Genomic DNA, 24,965 nt, shown 5'->3' on the forward strand with positions numbered 1-24,965 from the left:
AAGTTTTTGTCACCGTTGCGGGGGACTTATATTCTAATATCACAGTTATTGTTATTTTTTCTAACTTGGTTATTTTATTTAATTTCTGTTAACATTTTTTTGGATCAAGGTTCTATTGGGTTTCAAGACTTGTTGGTATTGCGAAGCCATAGAAAAAAAGGAGATTATACCAATAGATTTGGAAATTGAAAGAACGTGCAGAAAAAATAGGAAAACAAAGAGGAGATTGGATTTTACCATGGCTGAAAATTTGGGAAATGGTGTTAATAATGGTCAAGGGGCTGTAGAGGTTCCAAGGGAGCAAGGACCAAGAACTTTGAGAGATTATGTACTTCCTACTGTTACAGGAGTGCATTCATGCATTAGACCTCCAACCATTGCTGCAAACAATTTTGAGATTAAGCCCGCAATTCTTCAAATGGTCCAAACAACTGTTCAGTTTGGAGGTATGCCAACGGAGGAACCCAATTTACACATAGCTAATTTTCTAGAGCTATGTGCTACGTTTAAGATGAATGAGGTGTGTGATGATGCTATAAGATTAAGGCTATTCCCATTTTCACTGAGGTATAGGGTGAAGAGTTGGTTGATATCCTTACAGGAAAATTCTATCACTACATGGGAGGAGTTAGCTCAGAAGTTCCTTGCCAAGTTCCTTCCTCCAGCAAAGGATGCAAAGCTAAGGGGAGAGATCAATAACTTTTATCAGATGGAAGGAGAGTCACTGTATGATTCTTGGGAGCGCTTTAAAGAGTTGTTAAGGAAGTGTCCACACCATGGAATAGAAAAGTGGATGTTGGTGCATAATTTTTACAATGGGTTGAAAGGAACAACTAGGACAATTATACATGCTGTAGCGAGAGGTGCCTTTATGAGTAAGAGTGCTAATGAGGCATATGATCTATTAGAGGAGATGGCGATGAATAATTATCAATGGCCAACTGAAAGGGGGCAACCAAAGAAGGTGGCTGGAATGATGGAATTGGATGCTATATCCATGCTTGCAACTCAAGTAGCAGCCTTGACAAATTAACTACAAAATACTACACTCCCATCTCAAGCTATGCAAGTTCAAAACTTGTGTGAATTGTGTGGTACAGCCCATCCACCGAACCAATGCCCTTCTCTAGATATGAATAACATGCCCATGGAAGAAGTACAAGCTATAGGGAATTACCTGAGACAACCCAATAATCCAAATTCCATGACCTACACCCCAGCTTGGAAGAGTCATCCTAATTTTTCCTGGTCTAATAATCAAAATACTTTACAACCTTATCCTCCACCTCAGCCACAATATCAACCTCCACAAAATATACCGCCATATCCACAGCAACATTCACAACAATACCATCCACCTGGATATTATCAACCACAAAATAGACCACAACAAATGCCAATGAAACCAGCTGAACCTCAACTCAACAAATTCATGATTGAAACCAGGGCATCTGTAAGGAGTTTGGAGACTCAAATAGGGCAATGGGCTACTTTAATTTCTAATAGAGCCCAAGGAAATTTTCCTAGCACTACAGAAGTTAATCCTAAAGAGCAGTCTAATGCAATATCCTTGAGGAGTGGGACTATGTATGAGGGGCCTACAGTAGAAAACAAGGGCAAGAAGATAGAGGATCAATATGTCACTAGTCTAGCACAAGAGGAGGTTATTGCAGATTTTCTAAAGAAAGAGAAGTCTAATAAATAAAAGGTTACTGAAGACCTTAACAAGAAAGAAGTGGTACCACCAGTGAGCATTGACCACCATGTTGGAATTCCATATCCACAAAGGCTTCGTAAGCATAATTTGGATAAGCAGTTTGCAAAGTTTTTAGAGGTGTTCAAGAAGCTACATATTAATATACCGTTCGCAGAAGCATTAGAGCAGATGCCCAGCTATGTAAAGTTCATGAAGGAAATTTTTCAAAGAAAAAGAAGCTAGAGGATTATGAGACGGTTGCATTAACTGAAGAGTGCAGCGCAATACTACAGAAGAAACTACCTCCAAAGCTTAAAGATCCTGGTAGTTTCAATATCCCATGTTCTATAGGGAGTTTAGTAGAAACACAGGATTTATGTGATTTAGGGGCCAGTGTGAATTTAATGCCTCTATCAATCTTTCAGAAGCTGAATTTAGGCAAAGCTCGACCAACTACAGTGTCTTTGCAGAAGGCAGATAGATCAGTTAATCACCCTCATGGAGTTATTGATGATGTATTGGTAAAAGTGGGTAAATTCATCTTTCCTGCGGACTTTATTATTTTAGATTTGGAGGAAGATGAAAATATTCCAATAATACTTGGAAGGCCATTCTTATCGACTGGTAGGGCGTTAATTGATGTGCAAAAAGGTGAATTAAAGCTACGAGTGCAAAAAGAGGAAGTTATATTTAAATTTTTTGCAGTAATAGAAATTCCAAAGTGTTGTAGAGTTGAAGTGGTGAACCAAGGAGAGAACAAGTTGGAAGGCTCTAAGACAAGCTCCATAGTGAAAACCAGAATGAAGAAGGGGCGAAACCGATTAAAAAAGTACTTTAGTTAAAGAATTCGAATGTTATATGAGCGGGGGAAAGTACCAATTTCTAATCACAAGAAACAAGGGCCAACTCATGACACTATGGCTCTCAAGGATGTGAGAGGAGGACTTGATCCAAGATTGAATATGAATGAAAACAAGAGTCCGACTACAAGACGTTAAAGACAGCCCTCTTAGGAGGCATTCATATGTTAATTTTTAATTTTTAATTTTATGATATTTCTTTTCGTTTTTTATTTTTTTTATTGGAACAATGTTTTTAGAGATTTTGTTTTAGTTTTTTTTAGTTTTATTCTGGAACAATTGTGTTGTAACTCGTAACCCGTGAAAAACGTGAAAAAAAATTGAAGTTTAGGTGGTTATAGTGCCACAGCAATGACAGTCTCAACCCTTTCGAGGGACCTTCGTCTCAGCCGCCACCATCGCCATACTGACATGGCTGGTCAGGTAAGTCTCTGTTCTCATTCTTTATGTACTTAACATTGGGGACAACATTTGGTTTTAAGTTTGGGGGAGAGGTTTATTTCTGGTGTTCTTTGATGCATTTTTTTCGGTTTTTTATTTTTATTTTTTTTATTTTAGTTAGTTATTTGTTTTGAGTCATGTTTTAGAGTATAAATTAAGTTGATAATAATTTCCATTTAAATATGATTGACTGTTTTGTAGTATAATCCAAAGGAAAAATTGATGTGCTTCTAAAAATAATCAGTGTGCTTGGTTAGATTACTTTATTTTTCACTGTGATTTGTTGACATTAGAGATCTATTGCTCATAAATTGCAAATGTTATAATTAAGTTATTTTATGCATGTCAAATTTGGATTATGGATTGAAAAGTTTGAAAAAAAAAATTGTAGAACCTGCTTGCTTACTATTTGAGATGAAATTTAAAACAATGCACATTTAGGAAAATGATTTAGGCAATTTTTGTTTGGATTGGTTGTGCCTTTCAAGATAACCCTATTAAATTTTATCCTTAGTCAACCCTTTTGAGCCTTACAACTGTTTTCTTGTTAACACATTCTTTTGAGCCTAACTGTAAAATGAAATACCATTTACTCTTTTTGACCCATACCATGAGTATGAAAATTATTATATGAGGGGAGTGAATGTGTAATGGGATGTTTGTATTATGTGTTATTCAGAAAATTACTTTTGATTGAGAAAGAAAAAAAATTAAAGAAAGAAAAGGAAAAGAAAGTGAAAAATGATTATGCTCCCAAACAATTATTTATTGAAAAATCAAAGTTTGGGGGAGTTTATTGAAAAAAATATATATATTCTCAATCATTGCACAGAAAAATGGGTAACAAGGGATGAGTGGTGTGAAATTGTTGGGAAAGCTTGTTTAGTGGAATGCTTGTGGTATGATTAAGCCTAAAACTGTCTCTTTATCTACCTATACCTAAGCCTTCTATTACAACCCTTATAAAGTCCTATTGATACTTATTTGTGCATTTGATTATATTAATGGAGAATAGTAAGTAATGCAAGCATATGGACTATTTGAGTTTGTGGTTAGTTGGTGAGAATTTGATGTGCATAAAGTGGTTCAATTATTTTATTTGCGAGTTATGAGTAAATGAGCATTGGTGTTGATAGATTGCGGTGAAAGGGTGAATAATTGAGACTGAAAATCTAGATTAATGTTTTAAATAACATGATTGTTTTTCCTTATAATTATATATGCATAATAGTCTTGTGTGTTTGAATTGGTTAGTTATGTCAGCTTTGTTTGTTAGGTTTGAGTCTAGTTAGATTATTTACTCGAGGGAGAGTAAAGGTTATGTTTGGGGGAATTTTTTAGGTTCCTTTTAGGTTTGTTTTAGAGATTGTTTTATGTTATGTTTTTAGTTATTTAGGATTGTTTAGCGCAAACTTATGCTTGTTTTCTTCTTGTTTCAGGTTTTAATGGTCAAGTACATAATATGGAGTGAAATGAGAAGAAACATGTTAAATATGATAAATAAGATGGATTTCGTGTTGATTGTGGAGTTTCAAAACATTATGTGTGGAAAATACTACATTGAAGATGCTTAACACACGTCGTTTATGCTCTGTAACACAAGTCTAAGACTTCAAGCTGCATTTTGACCATGCTATATTCACTTTCTGGAAACACTTCTAAAAATAGAAGTTGTCTATATTTCTCTTAGCTTTCCATATCTTTTTGAATCATTCAATTCAGAGTTATATCAAAGGAATTATGATCAAAATACGATGAGTTGACGCTGCACGCTCTTCGAAACGAGTTTCCGTTCTATTTTGGAAGTGGCGCCCCAGCGCTACAAAACGAGCGCTACAACTCTATCAAGAACTGAAGAGTAGCGCTACAGCGCTACAATACTACCACTACAACGCTAATGCACCAAATTTTGAGGCATTTTGGCACTGTTAATAGTGCTACAGAGCCCAAAAGCTAACGCTACAGCGCTATCAACACGTTTTACAGAATTTTTAAACCACTTTTTGAAGGGAAAAATAGTCTATTCTCTTGGGAATCTTGGAATATTATTTAATGACCATTATTATGCCATTTTGGGCAGGAGGCTCAGTTTTAAAAGTCCTGGATAAAAAGAGTCTGCTGTATTTATTTTCTCGGTTTTTCATCTGAATTCTTTAGGTTAATTCTATGAACAATTATTTGCAGTTTATTTTCATCATGGTATTTATGAACTAATTTCTTTTATCTAGGAATTAATGTAGTCACTGAGATTCTATTTAATTTTATTATGATTTTCTATTGATACTTCTTTTCTATTCTAATCTATATGATGTGTGTTTAATGCTAGTAAATACTTGAACACTATTTTCTTGATTAAATGGGTTTGATTCAAAATTCGATAGATGATAATTGAATATGCTATCATTGTATAGACATAGGGTGCATATTGGACGGAAGTACCTGCATGACTTGTGTAGTAATTAGGTTTCCATGTTTAATATCTTTTATATGTTCAAGTTTATCACAGAAATGTAGAAAACCTGCATATAGATTGAGATCTTATATCTTGAAAAAGAATAGGAATCGATTATATTAACCTGCAATTCGAATAGAAAGAAGAGATTTAGAATTGATTATTAAAATTAATAGAATGAACAGTTGATGAAATTAATTCATAGGTTTTTTTTATTATTGATTTTTAAGTAGTGATTCATTGTTTTGTTTCCAGCTCTTTAATTTTGGTTCGTAGTTTATAGTATTTCTTTTATTTTTAGTTGTTCACTTAAATTTTAATTAACCCAATAGAATTTGAAAACCAATTAGTGGTACTTGGGAGATAGTCTCTGTGGGACGATATCCGTTCTTCCGGAATTTACTACTTGACACGACTACGTATACTTGCGTACAGAAATTACAGATCACTATGGTGCCCCCCAAGTGACCGAGCAGGATTCATAAGTCTTGGGTTATCCTCTTGGTCACTTGCTAACTGACAACAGTTGCTCGTAATAACCTGCCCGAGACCACTTGGATTTGCAAAAACCTATGAAGGTTTCATACATTGTCGACACTCCGTCAAACAAATCACTAGTTAGCAAGATAATCATTGTAAAGCAAGGCTTGTAAAAATGGACAAAAATCATGTCTTATTGATTAAAAATTAACCATACAAGCGGCATCACTACAATCGTAGCTTACATTCATAAATACTAATTATTACAATAAATGGGCAATTCGTGCCTGTGCATAATTAATATAGCTAACTTGAGCTGGTCGGTGGATCATGTATTTTGTAAAATGATTCAAATAGAACCTTAAACTCGATTTTAATGAACACAAAATTGATTATAACAATACAGTTGTTAGGCAGAATAGTTATGTTTTTATTCTTACTTGTTAGTTTAGTGAATAATTTGTGATTTTAGTAAAAAAAAACTTTGATCAAAATCGAGTGCAAGGGTTTATTTGAACTATTTTACAAAACACAGAGTCCAACAATTAATTTATCAAAATATAAGATCAAAAATAATATAATCTCGTGTATATATATAGATATACTTCACGGAATTTACGTGCAACGTTATTGGTTTTTCTTTTTTCTTTTAAATAACGATATAATAAGTAATTAAATAATAATTTAATATGATTTTAAAAAACATTAAATTAACATTATAATTGACATTAAAATATGAGAATCATTAAATTGTATTGCATGATCATAGAAAAATGAAAGTAGATAAGTGTACCATAGAACTAATTTCAGATAACATAACAAAATGGTTAAATTCGGCCCTTCCTTATTTTTTTTCCTTTTCATTTACAAAATAAAAAGTACAAATGAAATTAAATAAATATAATTTAGAAGATTAAAGCAAAACTTCAGTAGTAATATACATTGCGGTAATAGATTATTCTAAGTTCACGAATCTAAACATAAGATAAGATTTAAGAATAATAAGATTGAATTTAAAACCATTTTCTCCCGGACTCCCCGTCTGGCCGTCCACAAATACAAAAATGATATCTAGCACATATGATGTAGAATTTAGGAGTTGAACACGAGAAAATTACAAGATTAGTATAGAATGCAAGCCAGCCATGCACACCTTTCAAAATTAAATAAGAAAAATAAGTGTTTTATCCATTGCTAAACAATTTTAAAATAATAAAAGTATATTTGCAAAACCCTCTATTTTTTTTACAAACGCTGCGACTAGCCCTCTCTAATAAAAAATTTTGGTGGCAAAACCCTCTATTTTTTTACAAAATTGCAAGAAACCCCCAATCAAAAATTTTTGTGGCAAAACCCTCTTCTGTTAATGGTTTGTTGAAAGTTACCTTTTTAAGTGTTAAATATCATGTAAGCAAGTTTAGTGTCAAACTAAGATATATGTGACAATACTTTATAGGGTTACATATCAAAAAATAATTAATTATTATTTTTTTAAATATTAAATTTAATTATTAATAAAACAGAAAAAATAAATTTATAAACTTTTTCAATTTTAAGTTTGTTTAATTTTAATTGTGCATTATTATTATTTTAAAACATTAAATTAATAGAAAAATAATTAAAACACTAAAACAAAACTTAAAATAGAAAAAATAAATTTAAAACCCTTTTTCAATTTTAAGTTTTGTTTAATTTGATTATGTATTAATTATATTATTATTTTAAAACATTAAAATAATAGAAAAAAATAATTAAAAAACTAAAACAAAACATAAAATACAAATATAAGTTTCAAAACTTTTTTCAAAACTTAAATTTATTTGAATTTTTTTTTAAAATTTATTCCCTTCAAAATTTAAATTTATTTGAAAAAAGTTCTTAATTTTTTTTATTTTAATTTTTTTTTTAAATCTAATATTTTAATGTTTTATATAATAATAATACATAATTCAAATTAAATAAAAAATTGAATTGAATTTTTTTTTAGTTTTTCTATTTTTTATGAATTAAATTTATTAATTTAAAAAAAATTAATTATTTTTTGACATGTGACCCTATAGAGTGTTGTCACGTGTATCTTAGTTGGTACTTAACTTGTTTACATGACATTAACACCTAAAATGAGTAACTTGCAACAAACATTTAATGAAAGGGGGTTTCGCCACCAAATTTTTTTATTGGGGGGTTTGTCGCAACTTTTGTAAAAGAAACGGAGGTTTTGCCACCAAATTTTTTTATTAGGGGTAGTCACAACTTTTGTAAAAGAATAGGGGGTTCTAACGCAAATATCCCAATAATAAATATGGATACAAATACAGCAGCCATAGTACTGGCAGTCCATCCCTTTTGAAGTAGAACTTACTAACCTCTTCGCAAGAGGTTTTGTAAATAGATCCACTAAGTTCTCACTTGTCTTAACATATGACATCGATAAGATTCCATCTTGAATCAATTGTCTCACATACTCATGTTTTAGACTTATATGTCTAGACTTCCCATTATAAATGACATTATAAGCTCTAGCCAATGTGGCTTGACTATCACAATATATCGAGATCATCGATACCTCATTCGGGGTAATTAAGATATCCAACATGAGATCTCTAAGCCACTCAGCCTCTTCCCCTATTGCCACTAGAGCTATAAACTCGACCTTCATGGTTGAGCGGGAAATACATGTCTGTTTCTTGGAACCCTAAGAAACCTCTCCTCCTCCGAGCATAAACATCCTTCAAGTATCTCCGGGAACTTTGTGTTGGTATTAAAAGTGTAAATCAGAGATACACTGTGGAGAATTGGGTTTTGAAAATTTATAAATACCAGTAAGGATTATACGTATATAGATATATTAAATCACATACAAATAGATTAGATATTACCTCTTGAATCCTATCATGTATCCATGAATCTTTTTGTATAAATCAATGATCTTCCAATCCAAATTCTGAAAGCTCACACATTCATCTTCCAGACCAATCCTCAAACACACAAGGACGTGTGTGGGCATGTAGGATTCAAAATGATGATTAAGGACTTTCTAGATGCACTCAACACATAAGATCTAGAAATATTTGATTGAGAGAAGATGTATTGAATTGTTTTTCAAGTTTAGAAAAACTATCACTTTCTTTTTCAGAGAGAGAGTCTGACAATCTATGAAAACCAAATCTTGAAAAGTATCGCTTCTTTTCAGGTTTATAAAGAAAATTAACTAATTTAATTAATCTTTATTCTATTAAAATAAAACTGATCAATTATAACGTAGTTAATTATTTAATTTGAATCATATTTAAAAAAGAATAATTAAATAAATAAATTATTTGAAATTCAAAATTCAAAATTCAAATCCCAATGATAGGAAATCCCTGTGGCGCCACTCACTGTACAATACCATGAGTGGCCCGAGCCACATTAGGGTTTTCCTTAATTTTCTCATTTGTTTATTTAATTAATATTTAAGACAATATATTTATTTCAAAATAAATATCAGTCAATTCAAAATTAACTTTATCTTAAAATATCAGTTTTAAATAAAAATCTTATTCTAAATCAGATAATTATAAATCTCTGTTTATATTAATCCAAACATGATTAATATTTATTTTAACCTATAGTTTTTTCAAAATAAAAACTATGTTGTTAAATAATTAATTAATTCATAATTAATCAATTGCCTACAATTATCGCATAATTATTTCATTGCCCTAGAAAATTAATTCATTTGCAATTAAGCCATTCTCTCTACAAATATTTATTTTGACATCCTTACCCTCGACAGTGTAGGACAGTGGTGATCTAGGGACCATGGAGCTATAATACAAAGCTCTAATAAACCAGAATATTAATTAAACTCTTCAATCTAATAATCTTATTTATTAATTTCATGATTACTCCACTATAAATATGGAATTGCACTCTAAGTATTTATAGAATTTATTTATAGAGTTTTCTCTGTTGACTGGTTTTTTAGCCAACTGACGCGGAGTCAAATTAATTAATTCAAGAGCTTTCAGTAGAACAACCAATGAACAATAAATGAGTCAAGAACCTAGTAATGATGAGGAATAAATAATAGAGAACACTATGATTTATAGAGGTTCGACCCCCTCTTAGATTTATATTAATCCTAAATGTTTACACAAGATCACAAGGGATTACAAGTGGATTTTTATGTGTAAAAGACAATACAACAATGCAGAATCGCTGCTAGGTATAAAAATAGGCTGCCTGGTATGTTTCTAAATATTGGTCGGTAGGCAAGTTCGTGAACCCCCTCCACTGTGGTGGAGAGTTTGTATTTGTAATGCTCTGTTAGCTCAGAGGCTGCGCACGGCGTAACTGATGGTTGAAATATCTCATTATTCTTACAGGTAGTTACAATCCTATCTGTTAGCAAGCTTGACCGAGTCTTCAGGGTTGTTTGGCGTCCTCTGCGGGTGGTCATGTGTTTCTTGCGGACTTCTAACAGAGAGTGTAACTTCTTTTCACCGACCAGGTTTGGATGTCCATCATACCGAGCAACTTAGTCTCTGGTGATAGTATGCCGAGCAGTAACTTTTCGTATACCCCGTAGGTATACACTGATCAACCTATTGAGAGGTCTGCCCAGTCTACTCCACGTGTCCAAGCTTAGTGCCACATCAGATGTGTCAATTTTTGGGATAACACTTGCCCCCAAGTTTGCAATGGTGCTAATTAGCATGGAAACTTTCTTCTGGGGACCACCACGTCCAGCCTAGTCAGGGGTATATGCCCCTTGCTAAATTTCATAGCGTCTTGTACAATTAATAACCTTAATATTTCATCAAGTTTCCAAAAAATGACTTTTCACTCTTTTCCGCCTCTTTTTGGAACCATAAAGTATCATGATGGCCTCTATTAAAAACTGTACCGATAGTTGTGCAGTTATCGAAGAGTGGGCTGACGTGTAAGGTGGTTGAAGAGACGTGATTGGAGGAACGTGTGTGCGGGCATGCTGACGTATCTGGGGAGACGTTCTTGCAGTGGTTGAGGAGACTACTGAGTGGACGGATGCATTAAATTTCTGCAGGGCGAAGCTCAATTCTTTTTGCCTATAAATAAGGGTGCCCAACCCTTTCTTCTCTTTTCACCTTCTTCTTTACTTCACACAAACCAGAGCCAACCTAAGAAACCCTAAATCTCCACCTCCCAATCTATCCGAGAGAGCTAGTCCGTGCTCTGACTTCTACGTCACACCACCCTCACACTACGAACACGCTTCTGGCGCCATACTCCTGCAGCAAGTAAGAAACCCTAAATCTCCACCTCCCAATCTATCTGAGAGAGCTAGTCCGTGCTCTGACTTCTACGTCACACCATCCTCACACTACGAACACGCTTCTGGCGCCATACTCCTGCAGCAAGTAAGAAACCCTAAATCTCCACCTCCCAATCTATCTGAGAGAGCTAGTCCGTTCTCTGACTTCTACGTCACACCACCCTCACACTACGAACACGCTTCTGGCGCCATACTCCTGCAGCAAGTAAGAAACCCTAAATCTCCTCCTCCCAATCTATTTGAGAGAGCTAGTCCGTGCTCTGACTTCTACGTCACACCACCCTCACACTACAAACACGCTTCTGGCGCCATACTCCTACAGCAAGTAAGTTTCCCACACTTCTTTACTTAACTTGACATATGCATCATTCGAATTCCCAACATTAAACTTCAAAGGCCAGAAATCTATTCCCTTCCCCTGTTTTATAACAACAAGAGGTTCTGACTAAAACACTTGAAAATCAAACTTCTTCAAACCCAAAATATATCATATTCAAGTTCTTCTAGAGAAACCCCATTCGGAAATATTTTGGAGACCTGAACTGAAAAAAAAATCAGCTTGAATACCCAAAATATGTCATTTACTCAGTATATATTATGTGTTTTATCATGTAGTCAGCATATCAAAAATATCAAATTAAGTGCATATATAATTGACATTTAATCACTCAAGAAACACTGGAAAATTAACTTTTTCAAACCCAAAATTTGTCAACTTAATTGAAAATAGAAAATATTTTACATTTAATCACACAACAACAACTTATTTCAATAATATCATAATCGAAACATCATCAATAGTTCTAGAATCAATAATATTATGCACCATTTAATTAAAGTTCTAAGGTCACTTGAGTATAGATAGTTGTAGTAATGTGTGTAATATAATAACTTGTTTATTATTCAAACTCAATTATTGTAAATTTTGTTATGTGTCATGATATTATTGACTATTTTAGATGAATGATATGATATTTCATGACCTCATTAGTTTTTCTTTTATGTTTTATTTACCAGTGAAGTGCAAAAGAAAATTTGATTTGGAAGGCTTTGGTGTGCTGACATTTGGAAGATCATGAATTCCTACCTTTACTTTTGAATATGCAACTGTTTAAGATTATTTTGTTGACTATTGTGAGAATATTTTATTTATGTTAATTAGGCAGTGTTGAATATCTTAAGACTTTTGGATTGTTTTTAAGATAATCTTGAATGTATTTTGACACAATTATTTGGTTATATGTGTTATGAACCATATAATTGGTACTAAAAAATATATTTGTACAATGTTAATGGTGCTTAAGTATATTAAATGTAGCGGGTTTGAATTAAAGCAGTAAGAAATGATTATAATGTACATGTTTATATAATAATAATTCCATCTTATCCAAATATTAGAATAATACAAAAAATGTGTTATTGTATCTTTTACAATAATACTGGTTTATAAGCATAAAATTATGTTATGCAAACTATTTTCTATAATGCAGAAAGTGTGTTATTATAAAGTATATCATAACACTACTTTATAAGTACAAAAAAGTGTTATATAGTCTATTTATAATTAGCATAATGAAATACTTATCTAACTATTACAATAACACAACAAAAGTGTTATCGTAGGCTATACCATAACACATGTCTATAACTATGGAAAAGTGTTATGCAAAGTGCTCCGGCCTACTATAACTCCGCTTTCCTTAACACATCAAAAAGTGTTATGGTATATATTTGATAATACTTTTTTGGTCTTCTTGAAAGTATTTTTTCTTGTAGTGTATGATAATGCTTTCTTGGTTGCACATAATATGTTTGTTGAATATTCATGAATATTCTCTTCTTCCATATGATTCTCTCTCTTTCATTTTGGAATTTAATTGTTTGTTTTGTGGAAAAAAATTACTACTGCTTATCTTTTCCTTTTTTAATGTACAGGCTGATATGACCTAGATTGTTCTTGCATTGGAATATCTAACGGCAGCCATAAAATAAAGGTTTTTGGCGAAACTTCTATCCTTGTTTTATTACTATTGATGTGGGTTCCCTTCTCAAATTACTTTTTTTAAAAAAGAAAAGCAATGATAAAAGAGTTTCTAATTGTTGTTTATTCTGTAGTGGGCATGTGGAAGCAGCTGTTAAGAGCTATAGACAGGTTATGGTTCTTCGATCTTACTTTCTGGAGACAACTTGTAACCTACTCCATACATTACAGATTGGTAGTTTTATTTTATTTATAATTTGAATCTTTTTAATTACTTGTTAATTTGTAATGTTATGTTACTTATATTTCTCCAATGAAATCTATGCCATTTTTGGTTTAGAATAATGTAATTTTGAGTTCATCTGCACTTCTTATCTCTATAATTTATTTTATTACAAATTTAATTTGTTTGATATTCTCCCAATCCAAACTTTTTTTTAACTCCCAATCCAACATTAAATGCACTTTAATTTTGAAGAACATATCCAATATTCTTATTATTTTATTTTATGTACGTTATTGCTTCACACCTTTGCATTTACTATAAATGATACTAATTACGGTATGATTTTGGATTCACTATTAGAAGAAAGTGAGCTGTAAATAAAGTAAAGAGATCTCAGACTATATAGAATTAAGGAGAATAGATTGGTAGTACACAGTCAAATAGTCAACGTTTTGAAGTGAGGGTCAGATTAAGCTATTTAATAATAAATATCATTATTACAGCAACACCAATTAAATAATGTTAATTATATTGTTAGTTTCTTAATAATTGTTATTATTATATTAAAGAAAAGAAACAGAGGCAGAAACATGTTTCTAAGCACATTCATTTTTCCAATTTTTCCTCCCTCTTTTCAGTGCCCAACTTTCCCATTCATAATGCAATGGGATTTGGGATTTGATTCATTGGGATGGAGATTGGGTTTTCTTGCTCATCCACATTTGAAAGCTTTATATTGAAACTTGTTTGTTTATTGTCATATATATATATATAAATGTGTATATTTGTTTCTTAATATGGGTAAAGTAAGAGGTGCATTGAATGGTCAAAACACACATTATGATCATCAACATAAACTAGCCTATTGATATACTCAACCATTATATCCACACAACATGCAAACTTCTATACAAATACAAATTATAATACTAATTTTGTGAATTAAATTTATTATTTTTTTTTCCAAGTCAGCTTAGACTTGAAAGTTGGAACTAATACATTAACACCGTAAGTTCATTTGAGAACCCTAATAGCTAGTGAAGAAGCCATGATTTACAAATTGGGGGAGCCAAAAAAAAATTCAGTAAAAATTATATAATATAATCTATGTTTTCATACTCTATAATCTATAGTTTTTCATCTTGAAAATTCAAGTACACATAATCTAATATATATATTTGTACGAAAGTAAAATATAAAAATATAATGAATATAAATTCATATACCTCAATTTATTAATTGACAATTAATCAATAACCATGTTTGCGTTTTTTTAATATGAAAGTGTGAGCAACTCCTTCTCTCTGCCATGGCGCGGCGACGTAAGGTGGCCCAGAAGCTTGTTCAAGCAAATCCCTGTTTCGAGCTCCCTTCTTCCACTGAATCTCCACCCACCGTACCTTCGACTGATGGGATAAGCGAGATCGACATTGCTATAAATACCTCTTCAGAGGTCCCTAAGATTTTAAGTAAGGATGAGGTTCGTACTTCTCCATTGAAGCAGCCTATGCCTGAGAATAGATCCCCTTCTTGGGCGGAGGAGGTAGAGAATAACTCGTATCATGAAGCTACGAAGGCAACCTGGTCTCGATTCAAAGAATCACTTCCTTTTCAGGGGGGTACTAAACTTGAATATAAGGCACCTCTGCAACAGGAAGGGCAAAAAATTGCTCAACTAGACCTAGAGGAAATTGCAGTTGAAGCTTCTTTCTGGAATTCGGCCTTGATTTGTGTAGTTATGGGAGCTAATCCACCATTGCCTGTCTTTGAAGGTTTCATTAACTGGATTTGGGGGAAACTTGGGATCGATCGAATTATGAGGATGAATTTAGGATATACTATGGTCAAGTTCAGAGACAAGGCTACTCGTGACTTGGTCCTAGAATCAGGGGTAGTTCATTTTGATCGAAAGCCTGTTATCTTAAAGCCTTGGACTATTGATATTGAGTCTCTGAGATTGATTAATTCGGTGCCGGTTTGGATTCGTCTTCCAGGTCTTGGGTTACAGTACTGGGGCACTAACTGTTTAAGTGCTTTGGTTAGCACTATTGGGAAACCAATAATGATAGACAAGATCACAAAAGATAGGTCGATGATCAAATTTGCTAGGATATTAGTTGATATGGAAATATCAGACTCTCTTCCTAAGTTCATCAGTTATATCAATGAGAGAGGTCAAGTTATGGATCAAATGATTGAATATGAATGGATGCCTACAAAATGCCCTCAATGTAAGAAGTTAGGACATACTATCTCAACTTGCAAATTTGTTGAAGGATTGGTCTGGAGAAAGAAGGAGAGTCCAGCTACCCAGGCGGATGGTGATTCTGCTCATGAAGATTGTAGTACCCACCAGAAACAAGGTCAGGATATTCAAACCCAGTCCTCATCAAAAAATGAGTTGATACCCCAACATGAGGAACTTCCTAAAGATCAAGGCTGGTCTACCCCGAAAAACCCAGGTACAGTGAAGTCGAAATCCCTTGTCATAGACCAGAATAGTAAGAATACTTTCAGTGTTCTGCAAGAACAGAAGAAGTTTCTCAATGACCCTTCATTATTATTGAACTTGAATGGACAATTTCAATATAATGAGTTGGAATGTTAGGGGCATAAATAAGAAGAATAAGCAGATAGCTATTTTAGATGTCTGCCGGATAAATAAGATTGGTATTGGAGCTTTCCTAGAAACAAAAATAAAGGGTGATAAACTGAATGATGCTATGGAAACTTGTTTTCAGGGTTGGAATTATTATAACAGCATAAGGGTGGAGGGACGAATTCTTTTGATATGGAAGGATAGTTGGGTCAAAGTGGAAGTTATCAAAGATCATTATCAATTTCTGCACTGTAGAGTTAGATTTTGTATCACTGGCCAGGAGTTTTGTTTTACTGTGGTTTATGGTTCAAATCAGTTGGATATGAGGAAGCTTCTTTGGTAAGAATTGTCTACTATGGCTCTTCCAATTAAACCTTGGCTTACCATGGGAGATTTTAACGCTGCTTTTGACCCAAATGACAGAAGAGGTGGCAGGTGTATTTTGAAAAAAGAGCTTGAAGATGCTAGGAGCTGTCTTGATCTTGGTCTGGTGGAAGAAATGAATTTACTGGGTACCTTTTACACTTGGTCTAATAATCGAGAAGGGGATAATCGAATATACTCTAAATTAGATAGAGTCTTTGTCAATGAGGACTGGCTGGACATTTTCCCATCAATTTTAGCTGCTGCTCGTTGGGAAGTGACATCTGATCATTGTGTTGTTATTCTGAAGCAAACTGGTATTCCAAATTAGGGTTTTGCTCCTTTTTGATTCTATAATATGTTGACAAGCAACCCTCAGTTCAGATTTATTGTCTTAACTAATTGGAACAAAGCTCTTAGAATCAAGGGTTGCGGGTTAGAGCAAGTTTCTTGGAAACTTTTGGGTCTGAAACATGAATTGAAGAAGTTCAATTGGAAGATTATTGGGGATGTGGCTAGGAACTTTGAAGACAGTAAATCTGAGTTTCAAAAGGCTAGGTCTGATCTTTTTGCTGACCTGCAGAATCAGAGTTTAGCTTCAGCAGAGAGATTATCTTTTGAACGATTTAAAGAGCAAGAGAAGATTTATGGCAGCTTCCTTAGGCAAAAAAGTAAGATAAAGTGGCTCCAATTTGGCAATGAAAATTCCTCCTACTTTCATGCCTATATAAAGCAACGGAAGATAGCTAATAGGATTGCTTCTTATGTAACAGAAGATGGTAGAGTAGAGGACAGTTATCCTATGGTAATTAGTCACTTTATTAACCATTTTAAATCGGTCCTGGGTTGTCCTAATAAAGCTACAGGGATTGTTGATTATGCCATAACAAAATTTGGTCCTGTTTTGAGTATTGAAGACCAGTTGGCTCTCATCAAACCTTTCTCAAATAAAGATGTTAAAGTAGCTTTGTTTAGTATCAGCTCTATAAAGAGTCCTGGACCAGATGGTTTTGGGGCTGGGTTTTTCAAGAGCTTATGGAAAGACATATGGAAGGAGGTTTCTAAGGCTGTCCTTGATTTTTTTGATTCTGGGATTATTCCTAAAGCAATGAATAGTACTATTCTTACCCTTATTCCTAAGGTGGACCACCCGAATACAGTTGCTGATTTTAGGCCAATCGCGTGCTGTACTACTCTTTATAAATGCATTTCTAAAATGCTTTGTCATAAAGTGACTGGTATTCTTCCAAATTTGGTTAACCAAAACCAAGGGGCGTTTATGAAAGATAGAACTCTTGCTCATAATGTCTTAATTCTCCAAGATCTCTTAAAGGGTTACAAAAGGAAGTATAGCTCTCCTCGGTGCTTATTGAAGATTGACTTGAGTAAAGCCTATGACTCAATCGACTGGGACTTTCTTGAAAACTTGCTGAAAGCTTTAAAATTTCCTGATCGCTTCATAAGATGGATTATGATTTGTATGAGAGGTGCTTCTTATTGCCTTATGTTAAATGGTCGCCTTCATGGTAACTTTCAAGGAGGTAAAGGTCTTCGCCAAGGCGATCCCATTTCTCTGTTACTGTTTGTTATAGTTATGGAGTACCTTACTCGATCCTTATTTCAAGCAGCCAAAGGAAAAGGTTTCAAATTTCACCCATTATGCAAATCTTTAAATCTAATTAGTCTATGTTTTGCTGATGATTTACTTATTGTGTGTAAAGCCAATACTAGATCCATTCAAATTATTCAGCATACATTAGAGGAGTTTTCAGCTCCTTCAGGTTTGCTTATCAATAAAAGCAAATCTAGAGCTTATTTTGGTGGGGTTTTGGACCAAGAAAAATCTGGGTTGCTGAATATCTTTCAGCTGAAAGAAGGTGAGTTTCCCATGACTTATCTTGGTCTGCCTTTGAGACCAACGAAGTGGAAGACAATGGATTGTGACTTAATTCTAAAGAAGATTAGACAAAGACTTTGTGTTTGGGCTAGTAGGAACCTTTCCTATGCAGGGCGGGTCCAGTTGATTCAATCTGTTTTGTTGGGTATCAGGAACTACTGGATGAGCATCTTCCTCTTACCTCAGAGTGTCCTAAAGGAGATTGATCATCTTTGCAGATTATTTCTTTGGGGAGGTAAAGGAAATAGGAGTAAGTTTCATCTTACATCTTGGGAGCTAGTTTGCTGCCCTAAGAGTCATGGTGGGTTTGGTTTCAAGGAGGGCCCTCTTTGGAATAGATTGCTTTTATCTAAATTCATTTGGGCTATATCTTCTAAACAGGATTTGCTCTGGGTTAAATGGGTTAACTGTATTTACTTGAAGGGGACTCAGATTTGGGATTACAAGTTGCATCCGGATTCCAGTTGGTATTGGAAAAAACTGATCAAGATTAGCAAAGACCTATCTTTTTCTCTGCTGGTTTCTGCATCAGCAAATGGCAAATTGGTTTTGTCAAGACTGTATCATCTGTTTTTATCTAGCAGCCCAAAGCCTCTCATGAAATCAGTTTGGTGTTCTATTTCAGTGCCTAATCATAACTTCATTCTTTGGCAAGCAGTTCTTCAAAAGCTGGCAACCAGGGACCTGTTATGCTACTGTCATATTCCACTTCCCTCCATGTTATGCCCGATCTGTGATCTATTACCTGAAAACCACTCTCACTTATTTTTTGAGTGTGTTTTCTCGAGGAGAGTAGTGCAGTCTGTTTGTGATTGGCTGCAAGGGATCTGTTGGCCTTCTAACTTTTCAGATTGGTGCTCTTGGCTGGAGGCAGACAGGAAGAACTTCAAAGACCGGGTCACTCTTGCAGCTCTAGCAGCTTCAGTTTATTACATCTGGTTCACTCGGAACAGATGCCACTTTGACAGCAGTTGTCTTATGGTTTCTACTGTATCCAGTTTGATTAAGTCCTCTGTTTCAGCTAGATTACTTGGCTTAAAGCTTAGATCTAAGTCTATGGCTACTAGAGCAAATCAAATGATTCAATTTTGTCTAATTTGTCTTGATTGAGAGCTGTTTAGCTCTGGTTTTTTGGTTGTATTCTGTGTGTTGATCAATAAATTTCTTTTTCTTGATCAAAAAAAAATTCATATACCTCAAAATATCAATTTTTTTTTTCATAAATGTAAGAAATGTATCTTACAACAACTTAGCATGTCTTCTGTATATTATTAGGATTTTCTTTGTTTAGTTCACAATTTTTTCTTACCATTAATTGACATTACTTGTACTCTTTTTTTATTTAACTCATCTTTACAAACTGGGATTGCAGATTATGTTTCTGGGCAAGCCAAAGCCATAATAGAAAGAAGAGCATAGTGAATCGTGGAATAAATGGGATCTATCTTCAAACTTTTATGTGTTTTGATTATGTTTTGTTGTTCACTTTTTAAGTAAAATATGTGGAGGATTAGTAGTTTGATGTGACTTATGTTAATTGTAAAACTTCACCTAATAATTTTATTTAGTGGTGATAGTTATGGTTTGAATTGAATATTATATTAGATTTGAATTAGTAAATGTTCAATGTTATAATTTTCATAGTTTTCCAAGTATGATTAATTTTACATTTGTTGATCAATTAATATAAAGGTTACCTAACCATCTATCAATACCAAGTAAAAAAATTCAAACAACACACAATAAGTTTTCTTCCTTATATCACCGCCACATACAAACAAATTTTCCATAACCTACTTCTCTAAGACACACAAGTTTTCAACCTTCTGTTATCACCGCAGCACACAATTTTAATCTCAAAACTTACTTCTCTACGAATGAATATTTAAGATATTCAAACTCCTCTAACATTTGTATGATATTATTAAAAGAGTTAAGAGAACATATTTCTGTACCTCTTGCAATTAATAATCAAGTTAATTAACTTTGCAATCCTCCTTGCCAATTTGATCCACAACCTAAATAATATAATCAATACCTAAAAGATTAATACAAAATTAAAATTAAATAATACAATAAGTAAAAAAATATATTTATATTATAAATTTTTGGTATATATGGTCAAGATTGAAGGTGGGAAAATAGGTCAAAAATTCATTTAATGTAACGACCCAACTATTCTAGACCTTGAATCATTAATAACTACTATACTAATCATAAGAAAACGTCATAACTTATTATGAAAAGAAATGGTTTGAATACATAAAGATTTTACTTAGGATATGAGATCCCATTGTTTTGAAAATAAAGCAAAACATAACTTAAATAAATGGGTTACAAAAATCAAGTGCGGAAAATAATACATAGAAATCATAATTTAAAGACTTCATCAACTAATCGAACGCTTAGTCCATCGATTCCATCCTGCCTCAATACACATCCTCAAGCTGCCGAGAACCTTTCCCGCTGCCATATCTAATTTCCTGCACATATAAACATAAAGGAATGAACCTAATGCCCAGCAAGTAAAACTAACAACATAAATCATATACATAAAATAATATCATAACATATGCTAAAAACATATCATAAACATATACTATAAGCGTATCATACTATTATAATGGCCATTATACCACTTGGGGCTTGTAAACTAAACAAGTCATATGCCCAATAGATTGGTGGGGCTTGCTAGTCAAGCAAGTCATATGCCCATAAATTTATTGGGCCTTGTTAGCTATACAAGTCATATGCCCAAGTCTATCAACATACATAATATAACATTTCATAACACAACATATCATAAGATAACATATAACATATAAAATCCTATCCTATTTTCCTTACCAATTTACCGGGATGATGATAACAAAGTCGTGATTTTGGAACACTCCTAAATACCATTTAAGAGAGGTGAGTATACTAAGGAATAGAGATGAAAAGAATAACTACACCATCGAAATGATACTTACCAACAAGAATCTTACGTTCAAGATCTTAGATGCCTAATCAAGAATAGAATACAAGTTAGGATTTGATTAGAGATAAACTATAAAAACTTAAAGAAACAATACCGAAATGATCTAGAATTTGGAATACCTTGAATGCTTCTATGACCGAACTACACCTCGAATCAAAATATACTATAAACCTTACTTCCCAAGTGTTTATCAAGCTTATAATGATTAAGCTTATAACCCCAACCAAAGTGTTTAACACTCTAAAGTAATCCTAGCAACTTGTAGGCTCTGAACTCAGCTTGATGAATGAAGAAATGGCTGGGTACTAGGTCCTATTTATAGAGTTCAAGAATGAAAAGAACTTCATTTAACTTAAATAAAATAATGGATTTTTAATTGAAAAACATTTGAATAATCGTTCAGCAGAGGCTGAAGATTCGGTCAAAAAGATTCAGAGGCTTGCTAAGAGGTTATGGGTTTAATTGAGCTCGGTTTCAAAATGATTTGAAAACCATCCTCTTGAGCCGATATATCGCCCCTAGTAGGCAATATATTGCTTGGGCTCATATTCCTGAGGCTCGTCGAAGTGTTCGTGCAAAGTTCACGTGTTTCCCGAGTGGCAATATATCGCCCCTTAGAGCTGCGATATATCGGCATACGTTGAAATATTATAAACTTAATTACACATTTTTAGCCTAATTTGAATTGAGTAAACAACCTTGACTAAGTCCTTTAACGATTTCAAAGCTGCTGACAAACCCTAGGATATTCAAATGTTACTCTTAATAAACTTATTCCTCAAAAATACTTAATTTCTCATTAAACCTTCATATGACAAGTGTTACTATCTTATTGGGTCTATCTAAACCTTATATTATAATAATTATCATCTCCATAATCAGTCATATTAATCAAACCTTAGGTTATAATTAATATTCTTAAACTATAGGTTAAACTTAGAAAATCTACAAGTGTTACTACGAGTGTCCAACTAAGTCTCGACTTGAACCAAAATCCACGGTAATAAACATGCTACTAGCTATTATTATTACTACTACTAGCTAACTAGCTAAGTAAGGTTCTTGGACTCTACAATTCTCCCCTACTAAAAATAATTTCATCCTCGAAATTTTCTTACCAAATAATTCCGGATACCGGCCTTGCATGTCCTCCTCCAACTCCCATGTTGCTTCTCATTCAGAATTATTACTCCATAGGACCTTGACTATAGGAATACTGTAGGACTGTAACTGCTTCACCCCTCTATCTAGGATGCTAACCGGTCGTTCCTCATAACTCAAGTATTTCTAGAGTGCTAACGTATCGTAGTTGAGGACGTGAGATGGGTCTGACACATACTTGCGTAGCATCGAGATGTGGAACACGTTGTGACTATCTGCTAGGGCTGGCGACAGGGCTAATCTATATGCAACTGCTCCCACTTTGTCCAATATCTCAAAAGGACCTATAAATCGGGACTAAGTTTGCCTTTCTTCCCAAACCGCTTTACACCTTTCATAGGAGATATCTTCAGGAAGACTTGATCTCCAACTTTAAGTTCCACATTGCATCACTTGGCATCCGCATAGCTTTTTTGTCGGCTTTGAGCAGAAAGCATACGCTGTCTAATTAGCGCTACTGCTGTTTGAGCTTTTCTAACAGCTTCGGGACCGAGAAGCTGCCTTTCTCCTACCTCGTCCCAATGCAATGGTGATCGGCACCTTCTTCCATATAGCAACTCATAAGGTGCCATCCCAATCGTTGACTGATAGCTATTGTTGTAGGAGAACTCTATTAGCGGCAAGTACTTATTCCATGATCCTCCGAAATCAAGTACACAAGCGCGTAGCATATCCTCTAAAATCAGAATCGTACTCTCGGATTGCCCATCTGTCTGAGGATGAAAAGCTGTAATAAGACTTAACTTAGTACCCATGGCTTGCTGTAAACTTCCCCAAAATCTCAATGTAAACACTGATCCTCTATCCGACACTATTGTCTTCGGGATTCCATGCAACCGCAGTATTTCTTGGACATAGATGTCTGCATATTGGTCTGCCGTGTAAGACGTCTTAACAGGCAGGAAATGAGCCGACTTGGTTAGTCTATCTATTACTACCCAAGAGGAATCATGCTGCTTATTCGTTCTTGGCAAACCTGTCACGAAATCCATAGCTATATCGTCCCACTTCCATTCGGGTACGCTAAGTGGTTTCAATAAGCCTGCAGGTCACTGATGTTCTGCTTTAACTTGCTGGCATACTAGACATTTATACACAAATTCTGTTATGTCCTTCTTCATCCCTGGCCACCAATAGATTGCCTTGATGTCGTGAGTCATCTTGGTCGACCCTGGGTGAACTGAGTACGGGGTACTGTGCACTTCTTCTAGAATCACCATCTTAGTCCCTTGATTATCTGGCACGCATACCCGATCCTTATATCTCAATAATCCTTGACTTGATATTGAGAAATCTGTGGCCTTGCCTTCTCTGACTACACCCATATGTGTTGCTAGTGTGTCGTCATGCCCTTGCCCAATCCGGATATCTTCTAGCAGATTGGACTAGACAGAAAAGTTAGCCAGCTTGCCGACAACTACTTCTATTCCGGCACTGATCAGCTCCTACTGTAGTGGCTTTTCTATTCTGGATAAAGCTGCTAAACTTCCATTACTTTTCCTACTAAGCACATTGGCAAATACATTTGCCTTCCCCTAGTAGTATAAAATTTCGCAGTCATAATCCTTTACTAACTCTAACCACCTGCGCTGCCTCATGTTGAGCTCCTTCTGAGTGAAGAAGTACTTTAAACTTTTATGGTCCCTATAATACATAAAGATTTTACTTAGGATATGGGATCCCATTGTTTTGAAAATAAAGAAAAACATAACTTAAATAAATGGGTTAGAAAATCAAGTGCGGAAAATAACACATAGAAATCATAATTTAAAGACTTAAAGACATCATCCTCTAATCGAACGCTCAGTCCATCGATTCCATCCTGCCTCAATACACATCCCCAAGCTGCCAAGAACCTTTCTTGCCGCCATAGCTAATTTCCTGCACATATAAACATAAAGGAATGAGCCTAATGCCCAGCAACGAAAAACTAACAACATAAATCATATACATAAAATTATATCATAACATATGCTAAAAACATATCATAAACATATACTATAAGCCTATCATACTGCTATAATGGCCATTATACCACTTGGGGCTTGTAAACTAAACAAGTCATATGCCCAATAGATTGGTGGGGCTTGCTAGTCAAGCAAGTCATATGCCCATAAATTTATTGGGCCTTGTTAGCTATACAAGTCATATGCCCAAGTCTATCAACATACATAATATAACATTTCATAACACAACATATCATAAGATAACATATAACATATAAAATCCTATCCTATTTTCCTTACCAATTTACCAGGATGATGTTAACAAAGTTGGGATTTTGGAACACTCCTAAATACCATAAAAGAGAGGTGAGTATACTAAGGAATAGAGATGAAAAGAATAACTACACCATCGAAATGATACTTACCAACAAGAATCTTATGTTCAAGATCTTAGATGCCTAATCAAGAATAGAATACAAGTTAGGATTTGAGTAGAGATAAACTATAAAATAAGAAACAATACCGAAATGATTTAGAATTTGGAATACCTTGAATGCTTCTATGACCGAACTACACCTCGAACC

The 24,965-nt window shown here is 34.0% G+C and overlaps 1 non-coding gene across 1 annotated transcript; it reads right to left on the reverse strand.

The window, feature by feature from the left end:
- Window positions 1-676: 676 nt before the first annotated feature.
- Window positions 677-783, reverse strand: LOC133820186 (small nucleolar RNA R71). The gene has a single exon (XR_009886615.1). It is a non-coding gene; the product is annotated as a small nucleolar RNA R71 (small nucleolar RNA).
- Between the last annotated feature and the right edge of the window lie 24,182 nt (window positions 784-24,965).

This window comes from Humulus lupulus, chromosome 2 (genome assembly GCF_963169125.1).
Source record: "Humulus lupulus chromosome 2, drHumLupu1.1, whole genome shotgun sequence".
Lineage (NCBI taxonomy): Eukaryota > Viridiplantae > Streptophyta > Magnoliopsida > Rosales > Cannabaceae > Humulus > Humulus lupulus.